We start from the raw sequence: 12571 nt of genomic DNA, 5'->3' as shown, positions 1-12571 counted from the left end.
TTTGGGCATTTGGGTTGTTTCCAAAGCTTAGCTATTGTAAACAGTGCTGCTTTAAACATAGGGGTGCACGTGCTCTTTGGAATTGATGTTTCTGTGTCCTTTGGGTAAATACCTAGGAGTGGAATTGCTGGATCATATGGAAGCTCTATGTTTAGTAGGTCCAGAAATCTCCACACAGCTCTCCATAGTGGTTGGACCAGTTTGCACTCCCACCAGCAGTGCAGGAGAGTTCCTCTTTCTCCACACCCTCGCCAACATTTTGTTGTTGCTAGTTTTTTTTAATATGTGCCATTCTCACTGGTGTAAGATGGTATCTCATGGTAGTTTTGATTTGCATTTCCCTGATGACAAGTGATGTTGAACATTTTTTCATATGCCTGTTGGCCATTTGCATTTCCTCTTCAGAGAAGTTTCTTTTTAGCTCTTCTGCCCATTTTTTGACTGGATTATTTTCTTTGTTTTTGTTGAGTCTCATCACATGCAATTTGCAGCAACAGGGATGGAGCTGGAAGGGATCATGCTCAGCAAAATAAGCCAGAAAGAAAAAGAAAAATACAGGATGATCTCACTCATAGCAGGAATCTAGAAAACTTAAATAAGAGACCAGGAAAAAGAATAACTATAAGAAAGAAAAAATAAAAATAAATCAAAATCAACAAACAACTATGAACCAGAGACACTCTATGGGGGGTGGGGGGGAATGGAGGGATTGGGGTCAAAATAAGGGGGTTGCAATTATATGGGGAATATAAAAATAAAATTAAAAAAAAAAGAAAATACTTAATGCTGGGGGCTCCCTGGTGCAGGTGATTAAGTGCAGTGCTGTGAGGCTGTCCACAGTCTCTGCAGTGCTGGTTCAATCCCCACCGGCCGCGGAGATACCCACGTGGCATGACAGACCTCTCTTGTCTTGCCCGCTGCTCCTCTCAGCAGTGTGTTTCAGTCAGTCAGCTTCTTCTGCTCCCCACTCTGTCTCTGGTGAATCCTCTCACCCTCCTGCACGTCTGGCCTGTACCCTGGGTCTTGTATAAATAAATAAATCTTTAAAAAAAAGAAAATATTTAATGCTTAAGTACACATTTGTTATAAAAAGCTTTCAGAACTGAGTTTCTCAGACTTAATGCTGATGCCTGGGTGTCAAGAGTCAAGATTAAATAAAACTTTCTAGGAGTGGGTCCCAGGAGATTCCAGTGTACAGCCAGGTTTGAGAAAAACTGCTCTTAATACTTTCTAGAGCAGGAATTTGAAAATCTTTTGGTGCACAATCCTTTTTTTTTCTCCTGACACCACCACCTAACTGAAAGTATTTGTTTTTAAAATTAAAATGAAATGAAATGAATTTAGTTTTGAGAATCTGCAGTAGAATTTAATAGCAGTTCTGCAGGCCTCCCTGGTGGTGCAGGTGATTGAGTGCAGGGCTATGAAGCTGTCCACAGCCTCTGCAGTGCCGCTTCAATCCCTGCCGGCCACGGGGATACCCACATGGCTCGGCAGACCTTTCCTGTCTTGCCCTGCTCCCTTCAGCAGTGTATTTCAGTCAGTTTGCCTGTTTTGTTTCCTGCTCTGTCTCTGGTGAATCCTGTCACCCTCTGCACCCTCCAGTTCTTGTATAAATAAATAAATATTGGGAAAAAAAGAATTTAGTAGTAGTTCTGAATTGGGACCCCTGATTTATAGGCGTTTAAACCTTTCTTCCACAAGAGGCTTCATTTGAAATTCATCCTTCAGGTATGTTCATACACTGTTGGTGAGAATGTAAGTTGATGCAGTCATTATGGAAAGCAGTGGAGGTTCTTTAAAAAATTGAATGTACTATGGTGCCTTGGTGGTGGGTAGGCTGTGGTAACAGACACAGGAAGGGTGTGATCCTATACCTCTAAATCATATACAATGTTGTAAACCAGTATTACCTCAACAAAAATATTAATATAAAAATTAAATGTAGAAATTCTGAAGATCTAATCATCCCATGTCTGAGTATTTATTAAAAAAACCCCACACTGATTCAAAGAGATATATGTATTCCCATATATAGCATTCCCGTATGCAGCATTATATACAATAGATAAGATTATATACAATAACCAAGTTGTGTTATAGCATTATATACGACCACCTAAGTGCTCATTGATGAATGACTGGATAAAGAAGATGTGAGATAATGCGCGTGCGCGCGTGTACACACACACACACACACACACACACACAGACACACAATGGAATACTAACTTCTCAGCTCTAAAAAAAAGATGAAATCCTGCCATTTGCAGCAACATGGATGAACTTACAGGGCATTATGCTCAATGAAATAAGTCAGACACAGAAAGACAAACACAGTTTGATTTCACTCATAAGTGGTATATAGAGAAACCAAATAAACAAATGAACTAAATAAGATAAAAATAAACTTTTAGTCTTTAAGACCAAATTAGTGGTTACCAGAAAGGAAGGGGGGAGGGGAGTGGGCCAAGCGGATGAAAGAGGTCTGTTGTTTGGTGAAGGACAGAATTAGACTTTTAGTGGAAAACTTAATATAGTTTATACAAGTGCTGATATATAATGGTGCATCCCTGAAATGTATATAATCTTATAATGCAATGTTATTGCAATAAAAATTATAAAAGCAAATTCTTTACATTTTTATAGAAAATAAATAAATTCATCCTTCAAAATAACATTCACAGTAGGTGACTCCCAGTACACCTGTTGGCTTCACCTGCTTGTTCCCCTTCAGCTCCCTTGTTGGCCTTTTTCCCTTGTTCTGTGTTTAGAGTTTATTTCTTATATATTCAATGTTTCCTTACCAAAAATTGAAACATCTCAAAAATATAATGTAAACAACCATAGTTGGAGAGATCTAATAGTTAAAGAGAAATGGCAGGAAGACATTACTGTGGATATGATATTTAGAAATCTTGGTGATAGCTATGCTTTTCTTGATAGAAAGTTTTTCCTGCGAAACTTCTCATCCTTCTCTTATGGTGACAGGTTTTTTTTTTTTTTTTGCCTAGGCTGACAAATTGCTACAACAGAAGGGCACCAGATAATTCCTTCTTCTCATGTTACCCCTTCCTGACCCCACTATCCCTGATTTCTACATCAGTGACTTAAATCCTTGTCGGGAAGAGAGGGAGCATTCTGGAGTGGACTGATGAAAAGATATGTGTGAAACAAGACCCACAAAGAAGGGACAATCCGTCTCCATTCATGGATTGCTACAGTTTCTTAGTTCTGAAACATGCATCAGATAAGAAATCCCGTCTTGTGTGATGGGGATGAACTGAGTCCAGGACACTCAGGTTAGGATGAGGTGTATCAGTATCCAGGAACAGTGTCAGGACAGCCTAATGCATGAGATACCCTGCCCAGTGATAATTCCATGCAGATATATTCTTTCTCATCAAGCTCTTCTCTGGCCAAGTAACACTCTAGGTCTCTCCCTGTCTTGATATGGCCAATATACCCAACAACATCAATTAGTAACACTGCGTTCCTTTGCGCTTTAACTTCTGGGAGGGAAGCCTGCTAATTTAATTTAATTTTGAATTAAAAATCATTTTATTGAAGTATGATTGACATTCAAGCTGTATATGTGTCATGTATAAAACTCCATGAGTTTGGGGATAACTATTGTTAACCTCAGAAAAAAAAGTTATCAGTTATTTCATCAACAAAATGGGTTCATTTAGAAAAAAACAACAAAAAGTCAATTTGGAAAGTGCAGCCTCAAGCCAGCACCTTCTGTAGCTTTCAGAAGGGATGTTACTACACCAAGAGCAACCTACTTCATCCTTCTTTTGGGGTGGGGAAGCAACATCATTTTCTGTTGGAGGTGCAAGGCAGGTTGGATCCTGGCGTTTGTTGACTACAAGTGTGAGAATTCTTTTTTAGCTGCCTGATCGTACCTAAATAGGGGTTCTGTGTATTAATTTTCACTGTATGCTTCTGTGAAACATTCACCACCATTGAGGCCTGAATCACCATATCTATCTTTTTCCAGCCGTTCTCCCCACCTCTATTATTATTGTTGTTGTTGTTATTTTAATGATAAGAGCACTTAATGTAAGATTTATTTCTTAGCACATTTTAAGTATACATCACAGAATTGTTGACTGTGAGCACTGTGTTGAATTGTCAGTCTCCAGAACTTATTTATCTTGCGTCACTGTAACTTCATATACTTTGACCTTCATGTTCCCACTTCCCGGCTCCCAGTTCCTAGCAACTACCTCTGCTTTTGTGATATTATTTCAGATTCCACATATAAGCAAGACAATACCGTATTTTTCTTTCCCTGTCTGGGAAACCAGTTAATTTTAATCCCATGTATCAAGGAAAAGTAAAATAAATCTAAAGCAGATTTCTTTTTTTTTTTTTAAATTATATGTTCTTTTTTTTTTTTTATAGAGGCATGTTATTTATTTATTTATTTATTTGTTTGTTTTGTTCATTTTGTTTATACATGCACTGGGTACAGTCAGAAGCGCGGGAGGGCGAGAGAATTCACCAGAGCCAGAGTGGGGAGCAGAGCAGGCAGAAGGACCGAAGTACACTGCTGAGGGGAGCAGCAGGCGGCAGGAAAGGTCTGCGTGCCATGTGGGACCCTCCTCCGGTGGCGGGGGAGCAGCCGGGGATCGAACCGGCGTCGCAGAGGCCTCGGGCAGCTTCGCAACCCAGCGATCAACCGCTACGCCACCGGGGAGGCCCTAAAGCAGGTTTCTTAGATTAGAATTAGCTTATAGGGCCCTTAAGAGTCTGCCTGGGGTTGTGAATCTTTTGAATTTGAATGAAAAAATTAAAGTAGAATTTGTGTACATAATTTTTGGAGTTGAGGGTGTGTATTTACTAAGTCCCACCACTAGAACTGACAATTGTGTGAAGCAGAGGGGCTGGGTTTTATGAGGGTGTGGAGAAGCAGAATGTGAAGATCTTCAATCCATTTCCTTGTTGGTAGAGGTGAATCTTCTTCCAGTGTCCTGTAAAATGCAAACAGTGACTACTGATTTCTTCATTCCTGTAAAATAATGGACTCAGGGGCTTCTTTGAGGAAGTAGAACCACATGGTGCTACATAAATTTCATTGCTCTTATTATCATCACTCCAATTTTAATTTGATTTAAAAATTTTATTGGTCCTAATTGTAGCATTTATGAATGTTGATGTTATTTTCTGCCATTTCTAATTTCTACAAAGACTACAGATCTTTGTTTCTTAATAATTGAAAATGACTCTTAATGGATCTGTGCGTTTGTACAGAATTTCAATCTTTGGCTTTGACATTAAGGGTTAGTGCATATTATCCATCAGCTCCTTTAAAAATTATGTTGTTTTCTAAATCTGGTAATGTCCAATCTGTATGATCTAATAATCTGATGTTTTTCATTATGCAGAGAAATTAGTCATTTGGAATACAAAAAGAGCTAAATAAACATATTTTTATATGCAAAAATAATAATAGTGCTTAATGATATTTTGTTACTGGCTTTTGCTAAAGATCTTGTTTTTCATTTGGAGCAATGGCAGATGGGGATCTCTAGGGATAAGAGTTAGAGTATGTGTTTGTACACTTCTAGGTTCTAAGGAGTTAAAGCATATTTGGACCACCCTTATTAAACAGACAGCTATATTAGGAAGACTTGTATAAATACTAGGAAAGACCTTGTGAAAGAATAATCTTCTGCTCTCTGTTTGTGTTGTGGTCACTGTATGCATAAACTAATTTTAAATATTAAAACTCTAATTATAAAAGACCATGTCCCTGAAGGGTGGGGCATGTGGAGAAGGGGAGAGTGAACCTGAAGGGTGGATCATGGGACTGGGTGGGTTAGGAACTACTTGGTCAGCATGTATAGGATCATTTCTTAGGGTGCCCCTGTATTCTGAGGAAAAAGTAGGAACTGAGTTTGTTTCTGACTGTAGTCTAGATGACAATAATTGATGGATTAATTCCATAGCTACCCCTTACATTTTAAGGGATAAAAACAAGCTATAATTTTGATCTAGGGTCAGGGAAGTCCATAGGTAAGAACCCCAAGTAAATAACATGAATAACTCCAAATAAATAACGTTGCACCAAGCCTTGCATATTGGTTCAAGTGTAGCTACTGGAGGGGAGGTTTGAGGCCCAGCAAAGTGGTTTATTTTCCTCCCCTTTAATTTTTGGGTTGCATTTTTGCTTCTACATATGTGCATATGTTCCATTCACCCTCTACCAAAGTACTCATGCCAATATCCCATCTGCCTCTCTCCTCCATCCCCTTCTTCATCCACTCTGTTTTTCCCTCTGGTAACCATTCTTTCACTAAGTCTAAGATTTATTCCTGCTGTATTTTCCCCGTGTGTATTTTTTTTTTTTTTGGATATTTATATTCTAGAGATGAGTGAAACCATCCTATATCTTTGACTTTCTGACTTATTTCACTTAAATCACCTCAAGGTGATTCATTTTTGTCCCAAAGGCCACTATTTCATCTTTTTCAACAGTCATGTAGTATTCAATTGAGTATATAATGCACAGTTTCTTGATCCATTTTTGGGTTGGTTCCATAACTTGGCAAATGTGGACAGTGCTGCTGTGAACATAGGTGTATGTAAATCTTCCTTTTTATTAGAGTTTTCATATTTTTAGCATAAATACCTAACTTTCTGCACCATGCAGAATTTTTGCATCAGACAGATTTTCATTTTTATTTTCTTAAAAAATGTCCATACCATTTTCCGTAGAGGCTGCACCAACTTGTGTTCCACCAACAGTAGATGAGAGTTCCTTTTACTTTACTGAATGGAAACCAGCAAATGTTGTTTGTTCTTTCCATTTGTTCTCAGGGGTGAGGTGATATCTTACTGTGATTTTAATTTGCATTTTCCTATAATAAGTGATGTTGGACAATTTTTCATGTATCTGTAGGACATCTGAATGTCTTCTTTTGAAAAGTGTCTATTTAGGTCTTTTGCCCATTATTTATTTGATTGAGTTGTCTTTTTATTATTGGATTTTATTATTGCATTGTAAATTTTGAAAATTAGCCCCCTCTCAGATATGTATTATGCACAAATAGTTTGCCTTTTTGTTTTGTGGTAGTTTCTTTTGAAGTACAAATTTTTTTTAGTTTGACATAGTCCTACTTGTTTATTTTTGCTTTGGTTTTCCTTGCCATTGGAGTTGAATCCATGAATACGTTTTTGTGGTGTATGCCCTGTGCTGTGTCCCCTATATTTTCTTTGAAGATTTCTTAGTTTCACTTCCGATATACAGACCTTTAATCTATTTAGAATTAATTTTTCTGTATGGAGTTCAGAATGGATCTAGTTTCATTTTTTTTTTTTTTTTTTTTTTTTTGCATCTGACTGTCCATGTTTCCCAACACCATTTGTTAAAGAGGCTTTTTTCCCCCTCCATTGTGTGGCTGTGGTTCCTTTGTCCAAGATTCTCCATATTTGTGTGGGTTTATCTCTGGACTTTCTATTCTGTTCCATTGATCTGAGTTTGTTTTTGGTCCAATACCATACTGTTGTTATGTAGTATAGTTTGAAGTTAGGAAGTGTGATACCCCTATTTTTCTACTTTTCTCTTAAGATTGCTTTAGTCAATTAGTGATTGATTTGTATATGTTGAAACAGTCTTGCATCTCCAGGATGAAACTATTTTGGTCATGGTGGATGATTCTCTTAATATAATGCCATATTTGATTTGCTAGGATTTTGTTTAGAATTTGTTCATTAGGGATATTGGTCAATAGTTTTCTTTTTTTTTGTACAGTCTGTTTGGTTTTGGGATTAGGGTAATGTTGGCTTCATAGAATGTATTGGGGATTTTCCACCCTCTTTGATTTTTTGGAAGAGTTTGAGTAGTGTAGGTTTTAGTTCCTCTTTGAAGGTTTGGTAGAATTCATTTTATGGTTTTACTGAGATTCTTGGGGTGAAATCCCTTTGTGTCTCTGTCTGATCCTTTTTGCATTTTCCCCAGCTCACTGGTATTTTAGTTAATGCTGTTTAATCCAACTACTTCTTTCAGCTGTGCTAAGGGGAAACAAGGAAAGGGCATTGGTTTCAGACTTGAACTGAGAGAGGAATGGTAGTAGGAGTCCCTGCTCCTACTGCGTTGGAGTTGGACCTACCTGTGGCTAGCCTGGTCCAACTGAGTCAGCGCCTCTCTGTGCAGTGGACTCAGGGGAGAGGTAGTACAGGGCTTTGGATCTGGATATGAAGCCCTACTCTTGCCCAAATCACCAAAAGCTCTCAGCGTATTTGTTTTCTCATCTATTAAGTGGGGATGATAATACTCGCCTCATAAAATTGGTGTTACAATTAATTGAGATAGCAAGGTTTTTGATTTGCTGTAAAACATCCTGTAGAAAATGATTCTAGAATGACAACATTCAAAAGAAGTTTCTGTAACAATGTTGTACTAGTTTTCTACTACTGCCATAATGAATTACACAAACTTAATGACCTAAAGCTCATAAACTTATTTAGTGACCAGAAGTCCAAGTTGGGTCTCACTGGATTGAAACAAAGGTATCAGAAGGGCTCTATTCCTTCTGGAAGCTCTAGGGGAAAATTGATTTCCTTGCCTTTTTTTTAGCTTCAAAAAACTACCTGAATTTCTTGGCTTGTGGTTCTTTTCTCCATTTTCAAACCAGAAATGATTGTTGAGTTTTTCCCACATCACATCATAACATACTGGCTATTCTGCATCTTTCTTCCACATTTAAGGATGCTTGTGATTACATTGGACCTACATGGATAATCCAGGATAATCTCCTTATTTTAAGGTGAAATTGTTTATTGACTTTAATTCTATCTGCTTACTTAATTCCCCTTTGCTAAGTATTGTAACATAGTCACATGTTCTGGGGATTAGGACATAGGATATTTTTGGAAGGCCATTATTCTGCCAAGACAAAATGTTCTATATCAGTGCTGTCTAATACAGGGGCTGCTAGCCACATGTGGGCTATTTAATTTTAACTAAAATAAATAGAATTAAGTGTTCAGTTTTTCAGTCTCATTGACCACAATTGAAATGCTCAATAACCACATGTAGTGGTTGGTTAGCATAATGGGCGGTGCTGCTTTAAAAATGTGTGACATGTAAGGTAATGTGTCTCTAAACCTCTTATATTTTATCATCCTTGAAAGTGATGACCCTTGAGATGTGGGGGTTGTCCAATAAAACCTGATTCAAATACCAACTTTTTAAAGAAACTCTTGCTAGTTTCTGTCTTACTCAATAACATATTCAAGTTTATTTTATTTAAAATTAATGTACATCTCTAAGTCTTCAGGTAAAATTGGCATTCTGGAAAAGTTATGTCTTTTTCTAGAACTCTCTGGCTCATTGGTACACATGCCAGTGGTGATGCATATACCAATAGGAGAAACTCAGCTGTAGAATTTCTGGGCAGAGGCAGAATATGGTCACATTTGAAGAGGATCCTTAGGGAGCAATGAGGGTGAAGGCTTTGACAGGAGGTAGACTAGACTAGAGGTAAGGAGATTAAAAGGATGATTGTATATCCTTGCTCTCTCTTACTCTCTCTTTTTAAGGTAAAACACAAGTCAAATTTGTTAGATTTGTCCATAGTCAGCAATGGTGATCTACTTGCTAGTCTTGCTGTTTCTGGACCCAAACCCACCATGGCTTCCACATACTCATGCCCTCCTTCACCTTGCCAAGGGCTATATACTTTCCATTCAGCCACTCTGCCTTGGCAGTGCCGATGGAAAACTGGGAACCATTTGTGTTGGGTCCAACATTTGCCATTGACAAGATTCCAGGGTGTGTATGCTTCAGGATGAAATTCTCATCCTCAAATTTCTCCCCATGGGTGGACTTATTGCCAGTGCCATTATGGTGTGTTAAGTCACCACCTTGCTTAAGTCATCACTCTGGCACATTAATCTTGGAGTAATTCTCTGAAAGCAGGGACTTTTGTAACTAAACCCTTTCACCTCCAGTGCTCAGAGCAAGAACATTTTCTGCTGTCTTTGGAACTTTGTCTGCAAATAGTTTGAAAGCGATGGAGACCAGGGGCTTGGGGTGGGCAGCGATGTTGAAGAATGGGGTGTGGGGAGGTTCACCATGGCTTTGTGACAATGGAAGTCTGAAGGGGGCTGTTTCTGCAAGGCCATCTCTCCTCTGATCAATTCGGGCGACCAATTGACTTGCTTTGGCAATTTGAACTGAAGCGATGTGTCATTTTGGGGCCAATGCTTTAAGAGTTAGTTCCTGCTTCATGTACTCTCATTTTCCTTTTTGTGATACCTTCTCCAGTAGCAATGTTTCAGATGAAGTTTGTTTTGTCAACCCTGATCCCAGAGTGAAGACAGTGTAGAGAGCTGAGCTGTGGCTTACTCATGGTAGGCATATAGTGTAGGCAAGAAATTTACTTTTGTTTTTGTCAACCATTGATATTTTGGGGGTATATGTTATCACAGTAGAATGTAGTTTATTCTGATTGATACAGCGATGTTGTAAGATTTTTTTTTAAAATAAATTTTATTTTTATATTCCCCATACAATTGCAATCCCCTTATTTTGACCCCAATCCCTCCCCTCCCCGCCCCCCACAACCCATAGAGTGTCTCTGGTTCATAGTTGTTTGTTGATTTTGATTTTCACTTTCTTATAGTTATTCATGAACAGAGGCGTAGGTTGCTTAAAATGTCAGTTAAAAGATTCACTTAAAAATAACTTAGGATCGGGCCTCCCCTGGTGGTGCAGCGGTTGAGCTCTGGGCTGCGTGGCAGCCGGCAGCCTCTGCAGCCCTGGTTGGTTCCCCAGCCGCCGGCGATGGTCCCACAAAAAAAAAAAAAAAAAAAAAAGGATCATTGGTGATCTTAATTAAGCCATAAGCTTTATTTATGCAGCTTGTCTTTACACAACAGCCATTATTTTTCTAATATTTCAAGTAAAGGTTCTTTTTACTATTTAGTTTATGCTTTTTAGGCAAATCAAATTATATAGTGCTAAGATCATTTCATGAGAATATGGTTTGACTTTGGGTTGCAAAAACAGCCAGTGGAAGCAAGTTAACAGAGAAACAAGATTTTTCGTTAAGTAGAATTGTAGAATTGTTGGAAATTGAGGAAATGGGTTTGTATCTTTCAGATGATTTTTCTTCTTTTTTATTCCATTGAGTAGTCATTAATTTGTCTTTCCAACCCAACATCCAAACATAGATACAATTTTGGTAGCTATTTTTATAGTGTTGAGCACTAAAAGCATGTTAATGGTTGATTTGGATCTTTTTTTCCTTTCCTAATCACTAATAAGTGATACTATATATTTCCACAGAAAAAATATTGGTACTATTAATTTGATAAACAAAATGTATCGTACTCCAGGGTACAAAGTTGGAACATGTATACCCCAAATGTCATCAGTCTTATTCTGAAGTTGGAGATTTTTATTATTTATTCACTTTCATAGTTTTAAAATTCAGGTCATGTTGGTTTACAACATTGCAAATGTTTTAACATTATATGTTCACACCCATTCAAATGTGTGTTACCACACCACACCTACCATCAAAGACCCAGTAACACTCCACCATACTTCACTGTGTCCCCTACTGCCCCCACTTTGAACCCACATCCTCCTTTCTCGTAGCTCTGGTTCTGCAGTCAGATTTGTAGGGTTTGGCTTATGTTTGTCTGTTCCTTTGTTTTGTTTCCCTACTTTCCACATTTGAGTGAAATCATCTGATATTTATATTTTTCCTTCTGACTTATTTAGCTTAGCATAATCTTTGCCAGTTCTGAAGATGGAGGTTTTAATAGTCAGAAAGGACCTATTAGTAGAACCATGGAAAAGAATCATGCCTGTTACTTATATTGCATTGGGGGTCCAACTCTGAGGAGTTTATATTATTGTTATTTGACCTGTTGTGTGCACATCAGAGGCTTGGAATTTGAGTGGAGTTAATGGTGGGGGAGGAAAACATGTATAATAAAATGGGTGGTGTGAATCCAAGGGTTTATAATGACTTGACTGAAGTTCACTGTTCACCTGGATGAGTTTCTGTTTCCGTTACCAAAAATACCCTTTCTTGCTCTTTTTTGGCCAAAAGTATGACTCTTAAAAAACAGGGAAGCCACAATCTATGTACTTTTCATGGACTCTGAGGTGCCGGTGGTGAGGTGAAGATGGGGGCAAGTAGGGTTGATGTGTAACCTCGTCAGGACATAGAACCCTGTAGACTGCTTCTTTTTTTTTTTTTAAGATTTATTTATTTATTTATACAAGCACTGGGTACAGTCAGAAGCGCGGGAGGGTGAGAGAATTCACCAGAGCCAGAGGGGAGAGCAGAGCAGGCAGACTGACGAAGTACACTGCTGAGGGGAGCAGTGGGTGGCAGGAGAAGTCTACATGCCATGTGGGACCCTCACCCTGTGGCCGGGGATCGAACTGGCACTGCAGAGGCTGTGGGCAGCTTCGCAACCCAGCGCTCAGCCGCTGCGCCACGAGGGGAGGCCCTAGACTGCTTCTTTTGACAAAAGTTTTCCCTTGTGAAGGGAAAAATGTCAAGGAGGAAGATGCATTAGGTACTACGTTTTTTCTTGACAT

At 38.5% G+C, this 12571-nt stretch overlaps 1 long non-coding RNA gene and 1 pseudogene across 1 annotated transcript in view; one reads left to right on the top strand and one right to left on the bottom strand.

Moving 5' to 3' along the window:
• LOC119261027 (uncharacterized) overlaps positions 1–4353 on the top strand; it is a 124363-nt gene extending 120010 nt beyond the window's left edge. The window contains exon 6 of the long non-coding RNA XR_008549104.1: positions 3012–4353. This is a non-coding gene — a long non-coding RNA (uncharacterized LOC119261027). The remainder of the gene's footprint in view (positions 1–3011) is intronic.
• Positions 4354–9570: 5217 nt separating this feature from the next.
• On the bottom strand, positions 9571–11558 carry LOC119260413 (peptidyl-prolyl cis-trans isomerase A-like; annotated as a pseudogene).
• Positions 11559–12571: the final 1013 nt, after the last annotated feature.

This window comes from Talpa occidentalis, unplaced genomic scaffold, assembly GCF_014898055.3.
Source record: "Talpa occidentalis isolate TD23 unplaced genomic scaffold, MPIMG_talOcc4v2.1 talOcc4.6, whole genome shotgun sequence".
Taxonomy (NCBI): domain Eukaryota; kingdom Metazoa; phylum Chordata; class Mammalia; order Eulipotyphla; family Talpidae; genus Talpa; species Talpa occidentalis.
The sequence above is the reverse complement of the archived record's forward strand: the minus strand, read 5'-3'. Positions and strand labels throughout refer to the sequence as shown.